This window comes from Hordeum vulgare, chromosome 2H (assembly GCF_904849725.1).
Source record: "Hordeum vulgare subsp. vulgare chromosome 2H, MorexV3_pseudomolecules_assembly, whole genome shotgun sequence".
NCBI classification, from domain to species: Eukaryota; Viridiplantae; Streptophyta; class Magnoliopsida; order Poales; family Poaceae; genus Hordeum; species Hordeum vulgare.
This window is the reverse complement of record NC_058519.1, coordinates 399,998,800-400,016,990: the sequence shown is the minus strand read 5'-3', so window position 1 is coordinate 400,016,990 and position 18,191 is coordinate 399,998,800.

The window sequence follows — 18,191 nt, the reverse complement described above, 5'->3', positions numbered from 1 at the left end:
AATTCTTCCAGATAACCCATGCAGAAAGGCGGAGTTGACAGAGTCACAATATGGAGTGGGGAACTCATCACGAGCACTCCTATTATGGTCTTAAATTCACGAAGGACTTTTGACAGAGATGGTCCATGGTATTGGAAGAATGATATACCACGCACCTTGAGGACTAAAACAAGGTTACTAATCATTCTAAAGGAACTAACAACACTATCAACAGAGCTGAGCAGAATGATCCTTGGATTCAAAGACCCAGAAAGAGAGTACCTACAAGCTATTTAACATCACGAGATGTTTTTCGAAATGATGGCCAGAACTATCACGCTGAAAACCAAAACACATCTAGACTATTGGGTAGCTTTCGAGGTGACATGTTTTCCTAGCACTTCAACAAATATCGAGGTAATAAGGTACCTCAACACAATTATTAGTGTGCTTTGTCCGGCCAAAAGACATTAGCTCAGGAGGAGGGAATTTGCAATTGCATCAGACTATTTGGGAACTTTGGAAAACTCGGACAGCATAACGGCTGTACGGGCATGAAATATGAGGCAACCTGCAAGAAAACTAACAACATAACAATTGAATTCTTAGGGAGACACTGATCCAGGAAGACAACAACTTTTCTATAAGTCTCCAACATAGTAACTTGTCATCCTAATGAATAGATGAGAAAGCCTAATTCTTAAACCCCGTAGAATAAAGATGAGGGTGACTCAGAATAAGAATGAGACAAGGAAAGGAGTAAAAAGAGCCTTACGTTCCCTTCCACAAACAATTCCCTTATATAACTAAAGAGTTGCTAGACTCAACATCGAGCAATTTGGCTTGGTTATCCTACAGGTAGTCAAGCTCTCATACCAAAGTTGTCGGGACCCCGATCCTGAGTCATAAGAACCTAGCCTGTAACACATCACATCACTTTGCGGCCTCACGCACGGTAAACTCCACGGCTGCCACCTTACCTTGGCCGGGACCGTTTGCGTCTTTTGGCTCATGTATATGAATATGTTGCTAGCGTTCAAACGACAAAGAACCCAGGTCGACATGACTAGTTATAAACCCCAGTGGTACAACCGTACAGGGCCAGACATACATAACCCAGCAAAGCAGGTGTCGGTCATCAGCGTGTGTAGACGAGTCGTAGCAAGCTACAAGGACTCCATTACATCGCGTGACATTTCCCCGAGGGGACAGACACAACAGCAAAGAAGGATACATGCCGGTCAATCAATGTGTTCCGAGCAGTAGCAAGCTACCAAGGCTCGATGGAAGCACAACGAGGCATTTCCCTGTAAAGAGTACTACTAAAGGCAAACAACTAGGTGTCGAATCCCACACATATAATGCATTTCAAACATACACACATTATGCACGATATGTGTAGATACAACATGGCATCACAACATAACTCTATGACTCAAGCATTTATTAAAGACTCATAAAAGTCAACATAGTATGATATTACAAACAGGAGTCTCGTGACCCGACACTCACGTCATACAAACAACAAGCGGAAGCAATTCATGTCTGGGTACAGACATCTACTAAAAGTGGCTGGAAGAGCCTGAAAAGCTACTACGACCCTACCAAAGGAGCCAGACCTCTGTCTGGGATTCCCAAGCTATTCCGGTCAACATCGAGCACATCGTGTAGAAACCTTAAATGAGACTAAATCTTCTCTGCAAAACATAAATAAAGCAACCGTGAGTACAAAGGTACTCAGCAAGTCTTACATCAGAACTATCTACATATGCATCATGTTTCAATGAAAGGATTGTGGGGTTTGATTGCAGCAAGCCAGCTTTGACTCTTGGCTAACCTGTACTACGACTACAAGTTCTTTCTTTGAGGTGGGATAGAGCACACGAGTCCACATATTCACCAATTCAATACACCACTATGGATCCACTCTCGTCTCCCTACGAGAAGGCCTTCCATAGCACTCACACTTATCTTGCATGTTTTAGAGTATCCATTTAAGTTGTCTATGTACCACGTAATGTTTCCAAGTAGTCCATAACCGAGGAAAAAACTATTCGAACAGATTGAATCACCCTGCAGGGGTATACTTCTTCACACACGCTCCCACCACTTATCACCATATGCGCGTCATGCATCTCGGCAACCTTCAAGCGGAAGCACTGGCGTGGGTGTCGGCCACGACCGTTAACTACACAAGACCCTAGTCCAGGTTTATCACCTATTTGAGACTGAACCCGCAAGGAAGTCCGGCCGAGGTTTCCTCTACGGCCCAAAACGATGCGCGCAGGGTTCCCAAGCCCACCATTCGGGTGCCACTTGGTACACCGTGCCACTGTGTATCTACCGTAGTGAAGCCTACCCCGTCGGGCAGAGCTAAACACGGCCGCCAACACTTTTCCTACAAACACCAGAAACTAATTGCAACTCCTGGACAGAGATCTAGGCAATTAATAAGCCGAGCGGGGTCATATTTCAGGGACCAATGCATGGTAGTATCTTGTCTTGGATAACACACACAGAACTCAGTTCTTAAGGACGGTCCCAATGAGACAACCCACCATGTACTCCTACATGGCCTCTCGTCGCTACCTTTACCAAATCAGATTCACACCTTTACTCTCACACTGTAGAACATGATCACAACCATTCCGATTCATCATCCAGATGGATCAGACCCGGCACGAATCTAAGCATAGGAGGCATTGTAAACAAGCATGGATGAGTAAGCACAACAAGGCTCAAGCAGTTGCTACTCATGCTAAGTGGTTTCAACTATTTACTGTGAAAAATCAGGTCATGCAGAGGAATGGGTTCTACTACCGATAACATGCACAGTTGAATCGTGTTGTCCTAATGCAGTAAAAGAGAGCAGGAGCAAGAGAGTGGGTTTATTTCAATATGCTCAAGGGGGGTTTGCTTGCCTGACACGTCTAAAGATAGCAATGAGTCTTCATCAATGTCAACGATCAGATCGTTGGAAACATCGTTTAGCGAGGGGGAACAACACCGGCAAACAAGAAAGATCAACAATTACTTCACGGAAATGCAACACTATGATGCATGCTCAGGACATGAAATGAAAGGTGGAAGGGCTAATGTGGCTATCATTTCTTAAGGTGAAGCTGGGTTTGAGTTAGGATTCAAACATCACGTCAAGCCGGTTATTGTTCCGGGTACCCTTTTAATTGATTCGACCTGATTCTCATAACAAATTGTTTCCATATGTACGGAGTTAGTATTTTGAGGTACTGATTTGCATTGACCAATGTTTGAGCATAGTAATTGAAGTGGAAATCAAATAAGTATCAATTTCCAACTCCAAACTATTTATTAAATTTACCCTATTCATCATTTTGCCTATTTGGTGTTGTTAACTTTTTCAAACATGCATGAAAATGCTATAGTCAGATTCCTTGGATTTTTCTGATACTTTTTCATATATAAATTATTTTCATACGAGTTATATTTTAATTTCTATGATTTTTACAAGTTTTAGGCATTTTCTGGAAGTAATTTATAAACAGAAAATCAATTACTGCGTCACTGTGATGTCATCACTGCGTCAGCAGTCAACTGGCCTGGGTCAGGTCAAACCTGACAGCCAGGGCCCACTAGTCAGTGACACACATGTTAATAACAGTTTATTTTTAATCTTTTATTCCTAATTAGGGTCTGGGCCCACTAGTCAGTGAGTCTTTAGGTTTAATTAATCTGATTAGTTAATTTTGTCACTGACTTAATCTAAACAGGGCTCGGCCCCACCTGTCTGTGACTCAGGGGAGTCAAACCCCTGGTCAAGGGGCCAGAACCACCGGCGGCTCAACGCCGGCGACTCCAGACACGGCGGGGCTCATCGGACTTCGCCATCCGGTGACCATTTGGACGGCCGAAGCCGTCTACTCGAAGCCCAGGTTGGGCCGCATCCATCCCGACCCAGCCACGGGCCAGGAGATGGCCGGAACGAGGCCGACAACGACCTCGGGCGGCGGCCGGACTTGGCCATGGTGGGGTTGGCGCTAGAGGGCAGCAACGGAGGGGGAGAGCATAGGAGGAGGCGCAGGAGCTCACGGCGAATCCATTTCTGGCATCGGCGATGAAGGGGAGGCTCAGAGCAGGCCGAATCGACGGTGGCGGATCCGGTGGCCGGCGGTGAGGATGACGTTGGCAAAGGCGATACACGGGGCTTCGGCTCGGATCGTTCGACGGGGAGGGGCGGCACGTCATGGCGAAGGGGATGGGCTGCTCGGGGAGGCCTAGCAGGGGTCAGGGAGGTGCCAGTGAGCTCGAGCCGAGCTCGGCCATGGCGGAAGGAGAAGAGCAGAGGGGGGGGGGGGGGAAAGAGATAAGGGAGAGAGAAGATGAGGCAGAGGGGGCGGGGGCGGCTCAGCGGCGCGAAGATAAGGAAGAAGAGGCGAGGAGGCACGCAGGGAGGAGGTGGAAGCAGGAGGTGGCGAGGCAAGACGGCGAGCTCGCCACGACTCTGCCCGTCCTCCTGGCAGAGGAGGAAGATGACCTCCTCGCCCCTGGTGGACTGGGCCTGCAGGGCGACAGGTAGCTCTCTCTCTCTCTTTTCCATTTTCTTTATTTATTTATTTTTGGTATTAGGATTAGGTTTTAAAGTAAAATGTTTAGATATTTTATAAAACCCTAAATTAGTGTTATGTGACAGTGATAAAAATAAGCAATGCCACATAATAGTTTCAACATTTTGTAAAACTAGGAAGTATTGGAAATCAATTAATTAATTGATTTCAGTGGCTTTTGTGTTTAAAATAAAATGCCAAAAGTATTTTGAAAATATATATCACCCCTGATATTTTCTTTCCAACATTTATCAAAAAGATGGACTTTTATGGAGGCCATTTTTGGTTCATTGATTTGTCACCACTTTGAATTGTTTTGCATATAGAGTTGCTAGGGTTTTTCTCTTGTTTTTTTCCATTTCACTTCTAATGCAATAATGAAGATATGAGCACAACCTTGCTATTCATCAAAGGGGTAACTAGGGATGTGACATGACGTATCACTAACTCTTGTAAAATACATAGTATTCTTTTAGCACTACCGCACTGCTAGATCGGTTAATAGTTACTGCATTTTATCACCAATAGAACTGCATCGATGGAACATACAAATAGAACTGCATCAATAGAACTGCATTTTAGGATCTAATTAGTATGTAGAGCTAATGGGTTTGGACCGGAAAAAAAAAGATGGAACCACATAGTGTTAATTACTGAAGACGCTGGCCAAAACATAGATGTGGACATTGTTGGTAAGACTGGATAAGGGGACGAAGATATACATTTATTTGTTGATTTGCAACCTAAAATGGTGAAGTAGAATTTTTTGAAAGACATACTAATGAATCCTGCATGTCTGCATCCGTGAGGCGATGGATAAATGAGGCCATGAACCCATGGTTCTCGGTGAGCAGGCACGAGAGGAGGCGATGTCGCTCAGTTTGGGTGAGCTCCACACCATCAGAGTGTTGGAATTATGCCTTAGAGGCAATGATAAATGTATAGTTATTATTATAATTCCTGTATCAAGATAATAGTTTATTATCCATGCTATAATTGTATTGAATGAAGACTCATTTACATGTGTGGATACATAGACAAAACACCGTCCCTAGCATGCCTCTAGTTGGCTAGCCAGTTGATCGATGATAGTCAGTGTCTTCTGATTATGAACAAGGTGTTGTTGCTTGATAACTGGATCACGTCATTGGGAGAATCACGTGATGGACTAGACCCAAACTAATAGACGTAGCATGTTGATCGTGTCATTTTGTTGCTACTGTTTTCTGCGTGTCAAGTATTTATTCCTATGACCATGAGATCATATAACTCACTAACACCGGAGGAATGCTTTGTGTGTATCAAACGTCGCAACGTAACTGGGTGACTATAAAGATGCTCTACAGGTATCTCCGAAGGTGTTAGTTGAGTTAGTATGGATCAAGACTGGGATTTGTCACTCCGTGTGACGGAGAGGTATCTCGGGGCCCACTCGGTAATACAACATCACACACAAGCCTTGCAAGCAATGTAACTTAGTGTAAGTTGCGGGATCTTGTATTACGGGACGAGTAAAGAGACTTGCCGGTAAACTAGATTGAAATAGGTATACGGATACTAACGATCGAATCTCGGGCAAGTAACATACCGAAGGACAAAGGGAATGACATACGGGATTATATGAATCCTTGGCACTGAGGTTCAAACGATAAAGATCTTTGTAGAATATGTAGGATCCAATATGGGCATCCAGGTCCCGCTATTGGATATTGACCGAGGAGTCTCTCGGGTCATGTCTACATAGTTCTCGAACCCGCAGGGTCTGCACACTTAAGGTTCGACGTTGTTTTATGCGTATTTGAGTTATATGGTTGGTTACCGAATGTTGTTCGGAGTCCCGGATGAGATCACGGACGTCACGAGGGTTTCCGGAATGGTCCGGAAACAAAGATTGATATATAGGATGACCTCATTTGATTACCGGAAGGTTTTCGGAGTTACCGGGAATGTACCGGGAATGACGAATGGGTTCCGGGAGTTCACCGAGGGGGGGCAACCCACCCCGGGGAAGCCCATAGGCTTTGGGGAGACACACCAGCCCTTAGTGGGCTTGTGGGACAGCCCCAAGGGGGCCTATGCGCCAAGGAAAGGAAATCAAAGGAAAGGAAAAAAAAAGAGGGAAGAAGTGGGAAGGGAGGGGGACTCCTCCCACCAAACCAAGTCCAACTCGGTTTGGGGGGGAATCCTCCCCCCCTTGGCTCGGCCGACCCCTTGGGAGTCCCTTGGACCCCAAGGCAAGGTCCCCCTCCCTCCTCCTATATATATGGGGCTTTTAGGGCAGATTTGAGACGACTTTCTCACGGCTGCCCGACCACATACCTCCATAGTTTTTCCTCTAGATCGCGTTTCTGCGGAGCTCGGGCGGAGCCCTGCTGAGACGAGATCATCACCAACCTCCGGAGCGCCGTCACGCTGCCGGAGAACTCTTCTACCTCTCCGTCTCTCTTGCTGGATCAAGAAGGCCGAGATCATCGTCGAGCTGTACGTGTGCTGAACGCGGAGGTGCCGTCCGTTCGGTACTAGATCGTGGGACTGATCGCGGGATTGTTCGCGGGGCGGATTGAGGGACGTGAGGACGTTCCACTACATCAACCGCGTTCTCTAACGCTTCTGCTGTACAATCTACAAGGGTACGTAGATCACTCATCCCCTCTCGTAGATGGACATCACCATGATAGGTCTTCGTGCGCGTAGGAAAATTTTTGTTTCCCATACGACGTTCCCCAACATAGAGTACATGCATGCCTCCCCTATCGGCACCATCCTTGGAGGCAGCCGTAAGAACAGTCTTCCCTGGTGAGCTTAGGTGAACATCAGGGAGCGCGATGGGGAGTTCGTGGAACCCTAGATCTTTTTTTTGGAGATAAGAAGAAGAGGGGTTTGTTGTGTTGGTGTGGAGCACAAGTGGATGGCTTTTATGTAGGCATTTTTATAGTTTTAAATGCTGGTAGGTGGCAGGAGGTAGAAGGGAACAACATTTCAAACCAAAAAGCACTCTTTCATGAACACGCGAATTGCTCTTCTGAATGGCGTGAAGTGCATGAGCATTTGTGGACTTCATTTGTTTAGTCCCACCTCGCCCGTCGAGGGCAACCTCGACCTATTTATAAGGGCTCGCGAGGCAACACTTCTGAACTCGTTGATACAAATGTTGGGCACTTAGACATGGTGCTCGCCGCACCATACACCATGACCTATGGGCCCTTGTGTGCCTGTCACCATGCATCATGGTTCGAAACAGGCGCGCCCGCGTAAATGTGCGGGCGCTGTCATGTGACAAGACTGACTGGTGATGGGTCCCACTTGGGTGGTCATATATTTTTTCATTTCTTCATATGAACACCTTTTGTCACGTTCTGGACCGCATGTATCAACATTGTGCACCGCTCTTGCCATAATTCATGTGAATTACCTTTGTGAACTTCATGTACCAAGGGAATGCACATCATGGGTATGCACTTGTGAACTGCATTCAACATTTATAGAACTAAATTATGAGATAAATTATAAATGATAATTAGCTGCATGACTTCAAATACTGAAGGTGGACTTCTTTGTGTGCATACGATGCACTGTATTTTATCAATGCTCAGAACTTCCTATACAGGAATAATAGCACTGCTTGGCTTAAGGGCCATTATGCACTACATTTTTCTTCGTCTGTGCTCTACATGTTTATCTGTTGTGGACTGCGGTACAAACCTCCTTTTTATGCAGTGCTTTAGAATCATACCCCAAGTTTGCTAAAATAGTGCAACACGGTATAACGTAAATCAGAACTGCACAGAAAGGTAAAAGAGAAGTGCAATTGAGTGCTGTAAATGAACTTTTGTCATACTTAAGCAAACCACATGGTTTTAGAGCAAAGTGCAGCGACAAGCAAACCTATATCTAGAAAACGGAAACCAAAAACTTGATGTGAAGTAAATGTGATTAGGAATCTAAAAGTGACTAGAGAGCAATCTTTTAATATCTTCTCATGGTCGAAACCATGTCCATCTTCGCTGGTCGTAGTGTCCCGATGTCCTGGCGTGCTTCTTGGACTTCTGCATCTTTGCATGGCGAAGCCCGTCCTGGACTTCTCCATATCTCATACGGGGCGTAATCGTGCTTTGCCACGCACTTGAGGTGCTTCTCGCACAATGGCATCCTCTCCCAATGCGTGTGATCTTCATCGGTCAACCTGTACTTCATGTCGATACAATAGTCGTCGATGAGGATGCTAGAGACGTCGCCAAGCGAGTCAAAGCAGTTGGTGCTTTCGGGCACCCTCCATTCCTTGTGGATGTCGACGAAGTGGTCGATCTCCATATTGACGCGCTCCAACTTCTCGATGTCCTGGTTGATGAAGAATCCAGCAAAAGTGTACCTTTAGTCGAGGAGGAAGTTGTCGAACATTGTGCACTTGTCTTTCATGATGCTCAGTTGGAACAACAACACTAACTCGGTCTTGCCAACAGGAAGCTGGATGAGGGCTGCCTTCTTCTTGTGGGCTGGCTCATTGGTGTACTCGACATCATCTCCGATGATCTTGTTGCGCTAGGCCTCGAGGTGCTCCTCATAGTGCTTGACGATGTCCTTCACCTTCTACAAGTCATTGGTGTGGATGGCGTGCAACTTGGTGTTGCCGTGGGCCTCCACCTCCATGAGTACCCTAATGAACCGCATCACCAGGAGCCCTCGAGAAGGATTTGTTTATTTTTGATGGAGAGGGTTGAGAGGGGAGGGAAGTGATGGCAGTGCAATGGTGATCTGTGTTGTTGTTCTGGAGGTTTGTAATTATGGGCCGGATGGCGGCAAGTGAGGAACTACAGGATCTCCCCTAACGATGTGGTTGTGGCGACTCCATGATCTCTCATGTGAATGCTGTTGTGGGGATCGTCTGTTGCGTTGTATGTGTCATCGTGCGGTTCTAACTAATGCAACTCCGCAGAGCAGTGGTTCGTTCATGATCGCGTGTTTTTTATATTTTTTTTCATACGTGTAGTATCCACCGTACCATCCACATACGCGCATTTTCGTGATGCAACCTCTCAGAAGGAACATGATTTAGTAAATGTACCACATTATATAAAGTCGGAGTTCTTTGTTCATGAGGACGCACTACTCTTATAAAGTTAGTGGACTCCATCGTTTATTTCATAAATGTGCAGTTACACATTTGTGAGCATGGTGTATTGGATCCGAGGCCAGAGTTCACACAGATAATAGTGATCTAAATTTTGTGGTGTTTTGTGAGGTGGTCGCATTCATGAAGTTAACCAGATTACTAAAGACAAAACCGCAGTCCGAGAGCAAGGGAACTTCTTATTGGTTCTTATCACACTTAGTTTCTGGTGACTGTGTAGTGCAAATATGGTATAACTTCTATCTTCAAACACTTGTAATGTGAACGAAGTTTAGATTTTTTTGGTGGATGAAGGTTACAAGGGGGGTGCCCCCCAACTTTTTTTGCATTATATTCGTGTGTTTCTTTTGACTAACTAGTGAATTGCTTTGACATATAGACGTGTGCTAATGTTCTTAACACTCTACACTGCAGTTGTGATCGTATAGCAGTGCATCACCTTTAAAGTGAACTGCATGTTTTGCCTTTATAATTTGTGTAATGTTTAGTGTTTTGGCATTTTTTTGTTTTCTAGATTTTTTAGGGTGAGCATGGAGTGTATTTTGTAGTTAAATCGCATGTGTTGTCTCTTTAGGTCGTAGTGCATTAGTTTATGAAATGTCAACTTTAAGTGTTCCCTTTGTATACGGATGAACTACTTCTTCCATATAAGTGAGCTTCATTTACTTTCGTGCGAAACTTTTGGGCTTGGTAGTGTTGTGTCTACTTTGCCCGGCTCTTTTGGGCTGGCATGTTTTTGTGGCAGTTCCCCCTGGCTCACACACGCTCTCCTCTCGGAGAGGTGTAGGATGAAAAGAAAACCCTCTACCCCTGTCTTCTAGTAACGAACGGAGCAACTCCCCACCCTGTCGATACCGGCATCGCCCGCGGCAATCACCATTCTCCGTAGCATCCGTCGTTGCCCGAATACCTTATATTGGTGCATTTTCTCGAGATTAGTTTATTCTGCGCCCCTCTCCACTCTCCCCTAGTCCCTCGCCCCCACATCGCTAAAACCCGCCACCGCCGTCGTCGTCATCCCCTCCGTTTTGGACCGACCCTCATCCCTTTGTTAGCGGTATTCGCGAATGTAGTTGTTAGACTATTGTAGTTTCTGTGATTTTTGCTGAGGCATTTGATTTCTCATTGTTTTGAAGGCTGTACTCGCATGTGCTCCCTGGGCAGATAATTTTTTACCTAGGGTTTCGTCGGATTTTCTCATTTTGTTTCTGTTATTCGTCACACCGTCCTCGTGCACTCGTCCAATCGCAATGTATTCGCCAAGGAAAGCAGATGGGGGAGATCAAGGTAGGTGGACTGCTTTCTTCTCCATGTATATTTTCAGTCTTTGTTTATCCAGATTGTATTTGTTCATCCTATAGATTCGGTTTTGATGTGTTAGTTCTCAGTATTGCTCGCATTCTTTCTATTTTTATGTTATTAATTTTACTTTTGAACCCAGTAGGTAATTTTGATGACAGTGGCCATAGTGATGCTCCTTTTAATTCGCCGGTTCGCTCGAGTGGTTTTGGTGGTGAGGATCATCGTGGAGAGGCAACGCCTGAAATGAATTTATGAATTGAACCTCCCCCATTAGTGTGGCCCCTCCCGCTGGTACATTCTTGTTCTATCTTGATTTTGTAGTTATCCAACTTTTTTTTGTATTTTTGTGTTTTACTTCATTTGTGTTTCATGAATTGTGAAGTTCATTGTTTGTTTGTTGTGTATGCTGCTTTTGGTATATATACTTGCTACTTTTGGTAAGCATAGTTTGTTTTTTGTGTATGCTGCTTACTCGTTCCTGTACAATGTTTTGTTAGGCTTTTTGCATTTAATCAACAATATTTTCCTAGGAACAATCATCGCTTATTGTCTTATTTAAGAAAAAATGTATCCCTTGAATTTTTTGCATACAACACTGCCTTATATTTATAGGTGAGCTGCATTTGTTCCTGTGTTCACTTCTTTATTTAACCCTATATGAACTTCATTTTCGATGCATCGTTTGATTTTTCTGCTCGGGTGACTGGGTTTGAGGAGGTTAATTAGTTGATTGACTGTTATTTCGCAGAGCGTGGCATTGGTGTGAGTTCTAATTAGAGCTTCGGCCGTCCCATCTTGTCTGAAACAAATCACAAACTGTCGATGGTGCGTGCAAGGTACGCAGGAGTGGATGGTCCTGGATCAGGTTTGTGCATATTAATTTAAGAGACATAATAAGGTCTTGAGGTTTAAAAGAGATTGAAAGGAGTATGAGGAGAAAAAGAAGCTCAGGAGGGATACAAATTCTATGAAGTGTACCAAATTTGGTAAAGCCAAGCAACGTGGTTTGGAGATGAAGAGTATGAGTTCTGTTGCTGAGCAAGGTGGTACTCCTCGGCGGACTCCTCGTGTTGCTTTCATGGAGAAGAACCTTAGTAAGAAAACTATTGACACTCGTGCAGATTATCTGAAGTGGAAGCGGCCACATGTCGATGGTGAGGCTGAGTCCGACGATGATGACTTTGTGCTTGATGATTTTGTGAGGAATCCCTAGTCTCATGCCATACGAAAAGATTGTGGTACATCTAAGGGTCAAGGTAAGTGTCCTCGTGTTGATGGTGAGGCAGATGTTGTCCCAAATGTTTGTTGAAATGTTGACTCTATTTCTTCCATTGTCATTCTATTTTTTTTTCTTTTTTCTCTTTTTTTCCTAGTTTGTTAATGTAGTCTGCATTTTTCTCTACACAGAAGAAGAAAGCTTGTAAGAGGAAGAGAACTGAAGATAACGGGGGTGACGATGGTGCTTGATTTAACAAGATTGTACGTTTGTCACTTTCGAATGTGTGCAAGGCTGTTGATTTATTGAGTGCTCCACACCGTGATCGTGTGACTGATGTTGGTTTTGGTGTTTTCTTTAACTTGATCCTAAAGAAGAATGTGTCCCACATTCTCATGTGCCATCTGATGGGAAAGATTGACCGTGCGATAATGAAAATCGACTTGGGTCCAGACATGGTTCTACACATCAATCATGTTGCTGTACGCCACATATTTCATTTTATTGTGGGAGCTCACACTTCACCAACGCTTGCTAACAGCGGCTAAGATGAATCATTGACTTCCCTCAAGGACGAGCTCGATTTTGATCTTTCACGAAGTATAGGTGTTAAGGACTTGCTTGCACACTATTGAATGATTTGGTGGAGAGTGAGGACCCCGTGATGATTGATCTTGATGTCATGGTTTTATTCCTAATTCTTATTAGAATTTGCTATGCCTCAGGCCTGTAGTTCGTTTGGGCAGGGTTGCTGCCATGATCAAGAAGATGGATTATTTTGCTATGGCAGAGACGGACTTTAGCTAGCTTGTTGTTGATGAGCTGTAATTAGCTGTGAAGTGGTAGTCAGAAGGTAGCAAGCAGAATTATGTTGAGGGCTATGCCACCGTTCCCGTGATCACGTAACTGGATTCCTTGAACGTTCACAAAGTTTCATTGTTGCACATGTTTATGCCACGTGCGTTGTACCTTATGAATGAAGTCCTTTTGAAGATATGCAGTCATGATATTCTTGTCAAAGGGAAAGATTTATTTGGAAAGTTACAGATTTGGGAACCTGGCGGTTAGTGCATCCATTTGTTAATTGGGTTTTCCTTTTTATAATTCTCTAAGGCTTCAAAATTTTTAATTTTGCAATGAAGAAAGTTCTGAACCTCCTTTTACCGACATGTGGACTTGTTTGCTTTTTTCATCTTTTTTGTAATGGAAGGCATGGGGTGATATTGTCTACTGTCGTCGTGTTGCACTTTTATGTGGCAACTCTGGTGCAGGGCCTAGCAGTCCTCCTTGGTTCCATGAGCCTCCCTGCAGCCAACTTGCTTTCCATGATGACCATACGCTGCCTAGTCGGGGTTTCATGGTTGGTCGGAATTTCAATGCTAGAAGGTCTTCTGATCACACATTTGTTGGTATTAGGAAACACGAGGAGATGGATGACCTTCTTGAGAAGGATATCAAATTAAGTGAAGATTTGCCAACCTCTAGTGATCGGTTGAGGATAGTTGTTGGATTTTTCCCTGTTGGCTGATGACACACAAGTATAAGGGTTCAATCGTATTCCTTTCAGTAAGTAAGAGTGTCGAACCCAATGAGGAGCAGAAGGAAATGTTAAGCAATTTTCAGCAAGGAATTCTCTGCAAGTGTTGTAAGTAACAATAATAGATAATCTGTAGCAAGATAATTCGTAACAACTGACAAGTAACAATAGTAGCAAAGGTGCAGCAAGGTAGCCCAATGCTTTTTATGGCCCAGGGCAGGACTGCAAGTAATCTTATATAAAGGAAGTGCTCTCGGGGACACATGGGAATTTATGTCTAGTCATGTTCATCATATTAAGTTGATTCACGTTTGCTACTTTGATGATTTGATATGTGGGTGGGCCAGTGTTAAGGTGCTGTTCTTACTTGATCTAACAACCTACTTATGATTACCCCCTCTCGCAAGCACAACTACGAAAGAAGATTTAAGAACAATCTAACCATAGCATGAAACATGTGGATCCAAATCAGCCCTTCATGAAGCAACACATAAACTGGGGTTTAAGCTTCTGTCATTCTCACAACCCATCATCTATTTTTTACTCGAGAATGACTTCCCTTAGGCCCACAACATGATGAAGTTTCATGTAGTCGATATTCACATGACACCATTAAGTGAAGTAACAACATCCATATCATCAAAATATTGAACGAATACCAACTTTATATGATTATTTCTAACAAGACTTCTCCCATGTCCTTATGAACAATAATTACTACTCACACATCATTAACATGTTCAAGATCAGAGGTGTAATAATAATAATTAAGGATCTGAACATAATATCTTCCACCAAGTAATCCAACAAGCATCAACTACAAGATGTAATCAACACGACTAGTAACCCAAAGGTACCAATCTGAGGTTTTGAGACAAAGATTGAATACACGTGATGAACTAGGGTTGGAGATGAGATGGTGCTGGTGAAGATGTTGATGAAGATTGGTCCTCGCACATAGGAGGAAGCATTGGTGATGACGATGGATTCGTTTTCCCTATCTCGGAGGGAATTGCCCCGACAGAATCTCTCTCTCGGAGAGCAAAAGGGCCTCTGCCCAGGTTTCCGCCTCGAGACGGTGGCACTTTGTCCCGAAAGATGACTTATGATTTTTTCTAGGGTAAAAGAGACCATATAGGAGAATATGGTCGTTAGAGGGCCAGCTAACCCCCACAAGCCATCAGGGCGCGGCCAGCGGGTGCCCTATTGGCCTGTGTCCAGCCGGTGACCCCTCTCTGGTATATTTTTGACCCAGAAACTGTCAAATATTCCAGAAATTTTTTCCGTAAAGTTTCAGGTCATTTGGAGCAAGTTTATTTTTCTTCCTTTTTCTCGGTTTCTCGGTCCGGAATTCCAGTTTTCAGTTATTTCCCTCTTAGTGATGTACCTTGCATATTCAGAGAGAAATGCCATAAGAATTGTATGATAATAAGGGATAATGGGTAGGATCAACACAAATATCAATAATACTTCATGACGCAAAATGAACGTATCCCCAAACTTAGACCTTGCTTGTCCTCAAGCAGAAGCCAAACTTGAAAATAGTGACCACATGGTTTGAGAGAGAGGTGTCGAAAAAACAGAATACGGGCATTAGAGCATCATGAAATTTAGCATAGCAGCAAGTATTTTATCATATAACTTCTCATAAATAAGTGACAATCCATTCATAACTATTGGAGTATGAAGGATAAACTTCACTGATAGTCAACAAACCATGTTCTCAATTATTGGGGCAAACATAATTCATCATAATTCAGAGGAGAGTCTATGCAAGAGCTTTCTTTTTGGCAAGTTCACATACACAACTATCATTTAATCCTCCATTATTCCTCATGCTCAAGGCATATTTTTGGAGCTCATGTTTCCATAGGACACATAGGAAGATAGGGGCTTAAATGGCTCGCAACCCAACTTATTTACCTCTAGGATAATGTCAACAATAATGAATCATGATCATCTACATCTACTTGGATATGTAAGTATCAATCTTTGTTCAACACATGGTGCTTTCCACTATAGGATTAATAGGTTGGAAGAGGGATAAACTTTATTGACTCAAGCATATAATTAAACTCCTGAAAGTAAAATATAGACCCTTCACAAAGGGAAGCAGAGGTTGTCATGCACTTCTAATTTGTTGGATGTGTGAACTCTTAATGCAAAGGAACGCCACTTTATATTGTCTCTTATGATAGCAAACTTTATTATGCACTCTGTCACTTTTATTTCTTTGCCATCACAAGATCGTACAAAGCTTATTTTCCCTTGCAATAAAAGATCATACATATATAGGAGCAATTTTTATTGCTTGATGAACTGATGACAACTTAGTTGAAGGATCTTACTCAATCCATAGGTAGGTATTGTGGACTCGCATGGCAAGAAACTGGGTTTCAGGGTTATGGATGCACAAGTAGTATCTCTACTTAGTGCAGAATTTTTGGGCTAGCAATGGATCTAAAGAAAGGATCGCATGTTGAAGGATCCAAGACCATATAACTTCTATGTGAATATAAACTACGATGATCATTACATTGTCTTCCATGTCCAACATCAACACTTGATCATTATATAATATTTGATGAAGGCTCAAAATCATAAAAGATGTCCAAGAGTGTATTTATATGTGAGTCTTGTCTCTTCTATCACGATCTTGCTTAGACTTCAACAATGACTAATACTATGTTTGTTTACTATCAACAACTTTTATCACTTATACCCTTCGTGTGTGAAGTCATTACTTCTCATTAGATGAGTATACCGTCTTTATCTTTCTTTTCACTGCCATGCTATGATGATGGGTGCCCACAGGTAAACCATCAAAAGACAACTAATCTTTTTTATGTATCTCGGATACTCTATTACAAGGATATATGGAACTCAAAGAAAAAATTTCTAAGAAAAGCAAATCTAAAATTTATTTCTCTAAATCATGAAATAACTAAGGATGGTGCCCATAGTAATGATGGAAGTGACGGTGATACGATATCGGGGCACCTCCCCCAAGCTTGGGGCAAGCCAAGGGTGGTGCCCATACCCATGTACTCAAGCGTCCTCCTCGGGTGATGGTGGTGGTGTAGTAGGGGTGTCCTCAGTACTACAAGGCATAGACGCCCCATCTAGTCTCAGGAGTCCTGAAACCAGCAGCGAAGCTCATCCTCTCAAACCTAGATTCATACTCACAGTTTTGGCCTTGCAGTTCATAGATTAGATCTTGGAGGTGATCTATCCATTCTTGAAGCTCAGAGAGAATCTCTCCCACGTCTTTATGTCCAACTTGTTTTCCCGTATGAAATCCGTGATCATAGAGTGGACAGCACTCAGACCATGCTCAACCATATCTTGACACTTGAAGATCTCTTGTTCCACCGCTACAAACTTGGCCTTCTCGCTTCCCTCCTTCTTGGGACCTTGAACATCCCGGATGTGAAACACACCCTCATGCATCTCAATATCTTGAGGGTGCTTCATCACCTCCGGCAGGTAGGGGTTGATGACCTTGTCGAGGAACTTGTCCTTGGAAGGGCTTGGTGAAGTCATGGTGATCTAAATCTGTGCGAAAAACAACTCGAAACTAGAACACAGGAAAATCTCGCAATGGTGTGGTCAAAACACACGGGGGTATATATATTGAATTTTCCATGTAAGAATACGTGCTTGGGAACAATTCAGACTCCGGGAGGCGCACGAGGGCCCCACATGCCATTAGGGCATGACAAGGGGGCGCCGTGTTGGCTTGTGCTTCGCTCGTGGATCCCGTGGACTCCATTTCATTTTTGTATTTTTTTTCTAAAATACCAAAACCAGTAAAAAATAGTTTTTTCAAATTTTTGGAGTCGTTTTACTTACTGTACCACGTACCTACCCCTTTTTCAGGTTTCTGGAGTGTTCTGGAAGACTTCTTTTATGTGCTCCTCCGGTGTTATGACTTGGATGACATTACTTTCCTCATTAATGGGTGTACCTAAAATATATTGCTTGACTCTTTACTCATTCATCACTCTCGGGTTTTTAACTTCGAAGTTATTAATTTTTATAGCATTGGAGCGATAAACCACCTCAACAATATATGGTCCTTCCCATTTGGAGAGGAGTTTCCCTGCAAAAAATTAGACCGGGAATTTTACAAAAGCACTAAATCTCCTACATTGGATTCTCATTTTTGAATTCTCTTGTCATGCCCTCTTTTAACCTTTTCTTTAAATAACTTAGCATTTTCATAAGCTTGTGTCCCCCATTCATCCAGTGAGCTAATATCAAATAACCTCTTCTCATCGGCAAGTTCCAAATCATAATTAAGTTCTTTAATTGCTCAATAAGCCTTAATTTCTAACTGAAGTGGTAAATGATAAGCTTTTCCATAAAACATTTTATATGGGGACATCCCCATGTGATTCTTGTAAGGAGTCCTATAAGCCCACAAAGCATCATCAAGTTTCTTAG